Below are 10,788 nucleotides of genomic sequence, written 5' to 3' on the forward strand. Positions count from 1 at the left end.
ATAATGTATACTGGCTGTATACACTGTCTATAATGTATACTGTATACTGTATACTAACCCGGAAGCCAGCTGCACCAATGTGTCTGAGGAAATTACCGTCCAACTGGCGACCGACGTTAGCTTGCAGGCGCCCGCTACAAGGAGTCCCTAGTGTGCGATGGGACAAGGAAATCCCGGATGACCACTTGTGGCCACTTGTGTGCCGCCTCATGGGCCTCCCGGTCGTGTTCGGCTGTGACACAGCCTGGGATCGAACCCGGGTCTGTAGTTTCCAGTATCCTAATCCACTCTGATTCAATGCTTGCTCATAACTAGAAGCAAAATGTCATTTTGGAACTCCAGCTAAAAAGCTACAATCTACTGGGGTAAGGAAAGATATGTTTAGGGAAAGACAACTTCTGGCAACGATCAAATGAATGGTGGAAAGTCTTTAAATAGTGACTCGTTTAATGTTTACAGTACATTCAAATAATCATCTCACATATAAAGATGGTGCATATCAGTGCTTATCTTCATGTGCTCATAAAATGTAAAGAAGAAGTTGATCAGGCATTTTACACTGTGACTATTCATAACAGGTCCTACTACCTCATCCCCGGGCTCGATGCTACTGCTTAGAGTTGGCTGGTAGATGCGATTTAAAATGGGTCTAGAAGTCCAGGACAATAACATCGTTTTGCATATAGTAATGTGCTGGTCATGGTTATGTACACGGTAAGGTTTCTTAATAATCTCTAACTTCAGGAGACAGATAAAGGTCTTACTATGGCTGTCTATTGATTCAGATGAGTTTTTCTCGTGAGTCGGGGGGGGGAACTTTTTAGAGGTTAAGTTACATTGGTTGATTTTGAATTAACATCAAACCCCTGTGATGTCACTCAGGTTGATCTCACTTGGGGAAGCAGCTGGTTATGGAGGAGCAGGTCCTGGAGCCCGACTCCCCTCGACCTGGTAGCATGCTGAGGTGGGCAGGTCTTTGCACTCTGACATGAACACAGGCAGAGCCGACACTGGGATCCATTCCTGTTGCTGCAAGACAAACAACAGGAGGATTGTTCTGATGATGAATATTTTGAATAGAAAGAATTGTAAAAAGGGGATAAACTCAGGGGAAATGTAATAACAGAAGGGCGAACAGCAGATCAAAATATTAGGCTTCGAAAAAAAAAAAAATCAGTCGACGTTAGGGAAAGGGTTCATGTCTGGCGGCTGTATACACTGTCTATAATGTATACTGGCTGTATACTGGCTGTATACACTGCCTGTAATGTATACTGGCTGTATACTGGCTGTATACACTGCCTGTAATGTATACTGGCTGTATACACTGTCTATAATGTATACTGGCTGTATACACTGCCTATAATGTATACTGGCTGTATACACTGTCTATAATGTATACTGGCTGTATACACTGTCTATAATGTATACTGGCTGTATACACTGCCTATAATGTATACTGGCTGTATACACTGTCTATAATGTATACTGGCTGTATACACTGCCTATAATGTATACTGGCTGTATACTGGCTGTATACACTATAATGTATACTGGCTGTATACACTGCCTATAATGTATACTGGCTGTATACACTGCCTATAATGTATACTGGCTGTATACACTGCCTATAATGTATACTGGCTGTATACACTGTCTATAATGTATACTGGCTGTATACACTGTCTATAATGTATACTGGCTGTATACACTGTCTATAATGTATACTGGCTGTATACACTGTCTATAATGTATACTGGCTGTATACACTGTCTATAATGTATACTGGCTGTATACACTGCCTATAATGTATACTGGCTGTATACACTGCCTATAATGTATACTGGCTGTATACACTGCCTATAATGTATACTGGCTGTATACACTGCCTATAATGTCTACTGGCTGTATACACTGTCTATAATGTATACTGGCTGTATACACTGTCTATAATGTATACTGGCTGTATACACTGTCTATAATGTATACTGGCTGTATACACTGCCTATAATGTCTACTGGCTGTATACACTGCCTATAATGTATACTGGCTGTATACACTGCCTATAATGTATACTGGCTGTATACACTGTCTATAATGTATACTGGCTATATACACTGTCTATAATGTATACTGGCTGTATACACTGTCTATAATGTATACTGGCTGTATACACTGCCTATAATGTATACTGGCTGTATACACTGCCTATAATGTATACTGGCTGTATACACTGCCTATAATGTATACTGGCTGTATACACTGCCTATAATGTATACTGGCTGTATACACTGCCTATAATGTATACTGGCTGTATACACTGCCTATAATGTATACTGGCTGTATACACTGTCTATAATGTATACTGGCTGTATACTGGCTGTATACACTGCCTGTAATGTATACTGGCTGTATACATTGCCTATAATGTATACTGGCTGTATACACTGCCTATAATGTATACTGGCTGTATACACTGCCTATAATGTATACTGGCTGTATACACTGCCTATAATGTATACTGGCTGTATACACTGTCTATAATGGCTAAACTGGGCTGTATACATTGTCTATAATGTATACTGGCTGTATACACTGCCTATAATGTATACTGGCTGTATACACTAATGTATACTGGCTGTATACACTGCCTATAATGTATACTGGCTGTATACACTGCCTATAATGTATACTGGCTGTATACACTGCCTATAATGTATACTGGCTGTATACACTGCCTATAATGTATACTGGCTGTATACACTGCCTATAATGTATACTGGCTGTATACACTGCCTATAATGTATACTGGCTGTATACACTGTCTATAATGTATACTGGCTGTATACACTGCCTATAATGTATACTGGCTGTATACACTGCCTATAATGTATACTGGCTGTATACACTGTCTATAATGTATACTGGCTGTATACACTGTCTATAATGTATACTGGCTGTATACACTGCCTATAATGTATACTGGCTGTTTTTCACTGTCTCTAATGTATACTGGCTGTATACACTGCCTATAATGTGTCGTAGGTATCGGTGATTTAAGAAGGAGATGAATGTGTAGAGGTAGACTCTGCTGAACAGCCACACCAAATAACTAATCTGCTGTCGGTCCTTGGAAAATAGGATATGTGTCATCTCTGTTGGTCGAGGAGAACAGGCACTCTGATACTGTGTTCCAAAACTCACAGCTAAACAAAATGGTTAATGTAATAAAATACGTTTTCCCAGTGAGGTCTCCTTTTTCTGTTATCACTCAACCGTGCAGATGTTAACGCTCTAAACACAAAGATCAATTCCAGTTTGATCTTGTGGCAGGGCCCGAGCACGATCCAGCCACAGAAACGAAGATTCTGGTACTGAAACGCTGCTCTCAGGGTCAGAGTGGGAATCTAGGAATACCCCAGCACAATACACACGTCAATGGAATTCTGGTGGAATTGATCAAATATTCCACTTAACTAAATAATAGGGCTTGTGCGAAACATCAAGTGTTGAATTCAACATGAGTGTCTTACATTGTACCTCTTGAAGTAGCCCATGTAGTGTATGACTCCCATCAAAATGAGAACTGTGCCTGTCCCAAGAAAGATGCTGCAGACATTGTAATGGGTCCGAATCTAATGGGGGAGAGAACAATCGCTGTCACCACAAATTAAACATATGTATGTGAAGGCACAGACACACAGTACAAAACTTTACCTTTGTCTGGATTTTAAGAATGGAGCCGACGAGGATATACCAGCCTTTCAGAAACTCCAGTCTATCTGACCATGGAACCTCAACGCTGGCAGACTATACAGAAGTCTATGTACTCCTGTCAAATCACACACACGGGTTTACACAGACAGACATTTCTTTGTAAACTCAGCAAAAAAAGAAACGTCCTCACTGTCAACTGTGTTCATTTTCCGCAAACAATGTAAATATTTGTATGAATATAAGATTCAACAACTGAGACATAAACTGAACAAGTTCCACAGACATGTGACTAACAGAAATGGAATGTGTCCCTGAACAAAGGGGGAGGGGGTCAAAATCAAAATGAACAGTCAGTATCTGGTGTGGCCACCAGCTGCATTAAGTACTGCAGTGCATCTCCTCCTCACTGCACTAAATTTGACAGTTCTTGCTGTGAGATGGTACCCCACTCGTCCACCAAGGCACCTGCAAGTTCCTGGACATTTCTGGCAGGAATGGCCCAAGCCCTCACCCTCCGATCCAACAGGTTCCAGATATGCTCAATGGGATTGAGATCCGGGCTCCTTGCTGGCCATTGGAGAACACTGCCATTCCTGTCTTGCAGGAAATCACGCACAGAACGAGCAGTATGGCTGGTGGCATTGTCATGCTGGAGGGTCATGTCAGGATGAGCCTGCAGGAAGGGTACCACATGAGGGAGGAGGATTTCTTCCCTGTAACGCACAGCATTGAGATTGCCTGCAATGACAACAAGCTTAGTCCGATAATGCTGACACACCTCCCCAGACCATGACAGACCCTCCACCTCCAAATCGATCCCGCTCCAGAGTACAGGCCTCGGTGTAACACTCACCCCTGGTGAGACAAAACCGTGACTCGTCAGTGAAGAGCACTTTTTGCCTGTCCTGTCTGGTCCAGTGACGGTGGATTTGTGCCCATAGGCAATGTTGTTGTCGGTGATACAAGACCTCAGTCCAGCCTCTCTGTCTATTGTGGACAGTCTGAGCACTGATGGAGGGATTGTGCGTTCCTGGTGTAACTCAGGCAGTTGTTGTTGCCATCCTGTACCCCCACCTTTCCCGCAGGTGTGATGTTCGGATGTACCGATCCTGTGCAGGTGTTGTTACACGTGGCCTGTCATTGCGAGGACGATCAGCTGTCCGTCCTGTCTCCTTGTAGCGCTGTCTTAGGCGTCTCACAGTACGGACATTGTAATTTATTGCCCTGGCCACATCTGCAGTCCTCATGCCTCCTTGCGGCATGCCGAAGACACATTCACGCAGATGAGCAGAGACCCTGGGCATCTTTCTTTTGGTGTTCTTCAGAGGTTTTTTCGCTTATAACGCGTCTCAACCAATGAGTCAGGTTTGTAGGCCTCCTTACTGGCACATGCTTTTTCAGTTCTGCCCACAAATGTTCTATAGGATCGAGGTCAGGGCTTTGTGATGGCCATTCCAATACCTTGACTTTGTTGTCCTTAAGCCATTTTGTCACAACTTTGAAAGTATGCTTGGGGTCATTGTCCATTTGGAAGACCCATTTGCGACCAAGCTTTAACTTCCTGACAGATGTCTTGAGATATTGCTTCAATATATCCACATAATTTTCCCTCCTCATGATGCCATCTATTTTGTGAAGTGCACCAGTCCCTCCTGCAGCAAAGCACCCCCACAACATGATGCTGCCACCTCTGTGCTTCATGGTTGGGATGGTGTTCTTCAGCTTGCAAGCCTTGCCCTTTTTCTTCCAAACATAATGATGGTCATTTTGGCCAAACAACAGTTCTATTTTTGTTCCATCAGACCAGAGGTCATTTGTCCAAAAAGTACGATCTTTGTCCCCATGTGCAGTTGCAAACCGTAGTCTGGCTTTTTTTTATGGCAGTTTTGGAGCAGTGGCTTCTTCCTTGCTGAGCGGCCTTTCGGATTATGTCAATATAGGACTCGTTTTACTGTGGATATAGATATTTTTGTACCTGTTTCCTCAAGCATCTTAACAAGGTCCTTTGCTGTCGTTCTGGGATTGATTTGCACTTTTCGCACCAAAGTACATTCATCTCTAGGAGACAGAATGCGTCTCCTTCCTGAGCGGTATGACAGCTGCGTGGCCCCATGGTGTTTATACTCACATACTATTGTTTGTACAGATGAACGTGGTACCTTCAGTCGTTTGGAAATTGCTCCCAAGGATGAACCAGACTTGTGGAGGTCTACAATTTTTTTCTGAGGTCTTGCCTGATTTCTTTTGATTTTCCCATGATGTCAAGCTGAGTTTGAAGGTAGGCCTTGAAATACAACCACCACAGGTACACCACCAATTGACTCAAATTATGTCAATTAGCCTACCAGAAGCTTCTAAAGCATGACATGATTTTCTGGAATTTTCCAAGCTGTTTAAACTTAGTGTATGTAAACTTCTGAACCACTGGAATTGTGATACAGTGAATTATAAGTGAAATAATCTGTCTGTAAACCATTTTTGGAAAAATTACTTGTCATGCACAAAGTAGATGTCCTAACCGACTTGCCAAAACTATAGTGTGTTAACAAGAAATGTGTGGAGTGGTTGAAAACTAGTTTTAATGACTCCAACAGAAGTGTATGTAAACTTCTGGCTTCAACTGTATGTACAAGGTGGGCATTTCTTAATAAAACAACTTTGAAGCACTGACCTTCGGCAAATAGATGTAGTTGGAGCTAGATTCCAGAACGCCTGATCTCTACTCTACTCTTTATTCTGCTACTGTTACTCTAACGTTTAATACTAGTAGGAGTTAACCTTAACTAGCCAAAGAAGAACAACCACGCCACCCTTATTCCCCACCGCCGTTAGCTAGTTCGTTTACAAACTTTGTCATTTCTATCTTATCCATCAAAGTGTTTTTCTCTACCCTGTTTAGTGCCACCCAATGTCTCTACAACTGGTTTTAACAGTTAAGACAGTATTTGCCATCAGGTGTCGCCACAGCAGATGTTTTGTTCTGACTAGCTGGCTCTGGAAACTGGGCTGAAAATTACACTGAGTACTTGTGAACAAGCCTCAATCGATTTCCATGGATTTTTTTCACACACCAGACAGAATGTAGACAAAACAGACTAAATAAAGTAGGTGTAGTAGGGTGTTTGATACAGCATATTAACTCTAAATACCTTGTACTCCACTTCAAATATATCTGTGATTAGTCCTAACTGCAGGCATGACCACAAAGAGACCCAAGAGCACAGCCAGTGTGGGCAGTAAAGTGAAAGCCAAAGGTGTGTATGACCCCCATATATAAGTACATGGTATAACCTGTTGAGTATATCTAACTTTGGATCACCATATTTATTCACCTTTTTATATAACGCTAATGTAACTTAAATTAAAATTAAAGTAAATAAAGTATGACAATTCAACATTTCTTCTGTTTTGAATCCATGTAGACAAACAAGGCTGATGAGTCTCCTGTAGGACGTGTTGCAGGGGTCTGGTAAGATTTATTTGATGCATTATACAGGCTAATAGACATTTTCCTGAATGTTCCTGGCTCATTTCCTGTAGATCAAACTCATGATACTGCAATGGCTAACACTTGAATATAGAACAATAAGCGGGGACAGCCCGGGCATGAGTTCACTGGAGTTCACTGGAGTTCACTGAAGTTCACTGGAGTTCACTGGACTCTCTTCTACTGCTAATGTAGACCACTGACACTATTTCTTGGATGTTTCCATTGAAATTCAATAAATCATTAGCAACCTGAATTCTGCTTTCTGAATAGGCCAGCGATGGGTCTCTAACACAAAGAGTTAATGCTTTGCCTAAATTACCGGCAGCCTTCGCTATAGTATAATCTCACTGATTTACAATTTGGTAATAAGGACATAATTTCCCTCTGAAACGATCAAGTCTGTCTGTTAATAAACACCAGCATGATCTACATCTGGTTTCTCATCAATTCACATTACTTTCGCAGCAGAAATAAACACAGTACTCTCACGTGCTTCTGTTCCAAAACAAACAGGACAGAGAACAGCTCTTTGCAAATTACCCTCCTGATTGAATGGCAAGCCTGTACATGAATGCTTGGCTGAGAAGGCCTGGCTCCTACGATACACTCACTACACTTGTTCACTCAGAGAGATACTAAGGGTTCCAGAGGCCTAAGGCCTGAGCCTATTTTACTCTTAAACAGTGATGTAATGTGTACATTATACTCAACAGTGCTGACTCTTTGTGGGGGAAAAAACCTGTATACCCTCTGCATGCTTTTGATGTGAGCAAGGGTGGACTGTTGCAGACCCTGTGGACATGCACACGACTACTGGTATAATACACTGTTGAAAAAAATAAAGGGAACACTTAAACAACACAATGTAACTCCAAGTCAATCACACTTCTGTGAAATCAAACTGTCCACTTAGGAAGCAACACTGATTGACAATAAATGTCACATGCTGTTGTGCAAATGGAATAGACAACAGGTGGAAATTATAGGAAATGAGCAAGACACCCCAATAAAGGAGTGGTTCTGCAGGTGGTGACCACAGACCACTTCTCAGTTCCTATGCTTCCTGGCTGATGTTTTGGTCACTTTTGAATGCTGTCTGTGCTTTCACTCTAGTGGTAGCATGAGAGGGAGTCTACAACCCACACAAGTGGCTCAGGTAGTGCAGCTCATCCAGGATGGCACATCGATGCGAGCTGTGGCAAGAAGGTTTGCTGTGTCTGTCAGCGTAGTGTCCAGAGCATGGAAGCGCTACCAGGAGACAGGCCAGTACATCAGGAGACGTGGAGGAGGCCGTAGGAGGGCAATAACCTAGCAGCAGGACCGCTACCTCCGCCTTTGTGCAAGGAGGAGCAGGAGGAGCACTGCCAGAGCCCTGCAAAATGATCTCCAGCAGGCCACAAATGTGCATGTGTCTGCTCAAACGGTCAGAAACAGACTCCATGAGGGTGGTATGAGGGCCCGACGTCCACAGGTGGGGGTTGTGCTTACAGCCCAACACCGTGCAGGACATTTGGCATTTGCCAGAGAACACCAAGATTGGCAAATTCGCCACTGGCGCCCTGTGCTCTTCACAGATGAAAGCAGGTTCACGCTGAGCACATGTGACAGACATGACAGAGTCTGGAGACGCCGTGGAGAACGTTCTGCTGCCTGCAACATCCTCCAGCATGACCGGTTTGGCGGTGGGTCAGTCATGGTGTGGGATGGCATTTCTTTGGGGTGCCGCACAGCCCTCCATGTGCTCGCCAGAGGTAGCCTGACTGCCATTAGGTACCGAGATGAGATCCTCAGACCCCTTGTGAGACCATATGCTGGTGCGGTTGGCCCTGGGTTCCTCCTAATGCAAGACCATGCTAGACCTTATGTGGCTGGAGTGTGTCAGCAGTTCCTGCAAGAGGAAGGCATTGATGCTATGGACTGGCCTGCCTGTTCCCCAGACCTGAATCCAATTGAGCACATCTGGGACATTATGTCTCACTCCATCCACCAACGCCACGTTGCACCACAGACTGTCCAGGAGTTGGCTGATGCTTTAGTCCAGGTCTGGTAGGAGATCCCTCAGGAGACCATCTGCCACCTCATCAGGATCATGCCCAGGCGTTGTAGGGAGGTCATACAGGCACGTGGAGGCCACACACACGACTGAGCCTCATTTTGACTTGTTTTAAGGACATTACATCAAAGTTCGATCAGCCTGTAGTGTGGTTTTCCACTTTAATTTTGAGTGTGACTCCAAATCCAGACCTCCATGGGTTGATAAATTTGATTTCCATTCAGAATTTTTGTGTGATTTTGTTGTCAGCACATTCAACTATGTAAATAAAAAAGTATTTAATAAGAATATTTCATTCATTCAGATCTAGGATGTGTTATTTTAGTGTTCCCTTGATTTTTTTGAGCAGTGTATATATTTTTTACAACTCAATCTCATCCCTACATTGTCAGAGGCAGAGCTGCTTTCATGTACTGCATTTCAACGCCACCCCTGCAAACATGCTTTTGTCTCAATTATAAGTCTTAACAAATGCAGGCCAGACCAGCAGAGGAAAGGCGTATCTTTTTTACTTTAGATCAGGTCATCGGATGAAATCGGTGAAAAGGGAATATGAGAGTGTTAAGGGTTGTCTTTAGCTGATGCAGTATGACACAGCGCTATAGTTTAAGCTATAGGTTAAGTATGCTTGGTCTGTCTTTTGTCATTTAAAAAGGTGTGTTAGGCAAGGTTCAATAGCTGTTGTTGTTTTTTTTTTTTTTGGGGGGGGGGGTTCTTAGCCACGGGAAGTAGGGTTGCTGTAGCAACCACTGAAAAGAAAAGGAAATTGTAGACAAAAAAATGTTTTGCTCACAAAAGTAGTCCACTCGGCCTTTACTGGTATTGGCGGACCGATATAGCCGTCTGTGGCGCATGCATCAACAAAACTCATCTGCCACAAGCCGTAGACTTCCTGGGGTCATATTCAGTAGGGCACACCATAGCAAAACATCTTGCCACGGAAAATATAAATAAGTGTTCTTATTGGACAAATTCCATAAACAGTCTGACCCTTTCCCCTCTCACATCAAATGACATCTTATAATAATATATGCCATTTAGCGGACGCTTTTATCCAAAGCGACTTACAGTCATGTGTGCATACATTCTACGTATGGGTGGTCCCGGGAATCGAACCCACTACCCTGGCTACCCTGGCGTTACAAGCGCCATGCTCTACCAACTGAGCTACAGAAGGACCATCCAGGACCATCTTCCCCATGACTTTGACCTCTGCCACCCAGGAGCTGTTTGGGTGTCGCTGGGATGAGGACGTGGCTGGGGACAACCCCTACAAGATCTTGAGGAAAGAGGACATCGTGCAGGACATGAGGATTAGGGCGGACGTGTCTGATTTCAACCCACCAGATGGTGCTAGTAGGCTGATCTAAGTCCTCGTTTTCATGCAATATCCTTCCAACCAATATGATGGTTGAATCAGAGATCTCATGATTAGGTTGAGGGGTCTAGGTAAGAAAAATACCTGCTGCCACAGTCCCCAGCCTGGTCTCATTGACTAGACGTAACATAGTACATTTAAATCCAGGAC

This window comes from Oncorhynchus keta, chromosome 26, assembly GCF_023373465.1.
Source record: "Oncorhynchus keta strain PuntledgeMale-10-30-2019 chromosome 26, Oket_V2, whole genome shotgun sequence".
NCBI classification, from domain to species: domain Eukaryota; kingdom Metazoa; phylum Chordata; class Actinopteri; order Salmoniformes; family Salmonidae; genus Oncorhynchus; species Oncorhynchus keta.